Here is a 750-nt window from a genome sequence, read left to right on the forward strand (position 1 = left end):
TGTGGGCGTACATTTTATTTATTTTGTTCAAATTGTTTTCAAATTTGGTATGTAGATTAAGTTCTGTATACTAATTATGAAAATGAAATTCATTTTTCCTATAACTCCAAAATCAAAAAGTTGTTAGCCTTTAAAATTTGCAAAATTTGGATGTTTTAGCCAATCAGAAGCGAGTATTTTACACATCACCGTGGCGAAAAGCTCTGTTTCCATAGCAACCAAAGATGCTGCGCATGCGTACAAGAAGGTGATACAAGAAAGATAATATTTTTACTATAATAATACTCTTGTGTTTTTCTCCATCACAACATATGAATGAGAAAGGAAGGGGTGATAGATGAATGAGAAAGAAAGGGGTGATGGATGAATAAGGAAGGAAAGGGTGATGGCAAACTGGTAGTGGGGGCGTTTCAACTCTGTGTGAGTATATGTGTGTACGTGTGTGCGTGTACAAGGGAAGATGCAATGTTTTGACATGCTGATGATCCCCACCTCCACCGATGATGGAAGAGGCAACGAACGCGCTGTTTTCTGAATGGCTGAAAATTCTGAAAATGATCAAACTTTGAACACCTGTAACACTTTTGCAAAATTTTTCTGGAATAAATGAATAATAAATTCGGATTCAGCGTCAAAGATTACATCTATATGATACATTAGAAATTTTTTTAAAGGTAATTGTACACAGTGACGAAACCCACAAAGATCTCTATATTCTACAATGAAGAAAGCTACTTTTTTTCCTGGATC

This window comes from Octopus bimaculoides, chromosome 9 (genome assembly GCF_001194135.2).
Source record: "Octopus bimaculoides isolate UCB-OBI-ISO-001 chromosome 9, ASM119413v2, whole genome shotgun sequence".
NCBI lineage: Eukaryota > Metazoa > Mollusca > Cephalopoda > Octopoda > Octopodidae > Octopus > Octopus bimaculoides.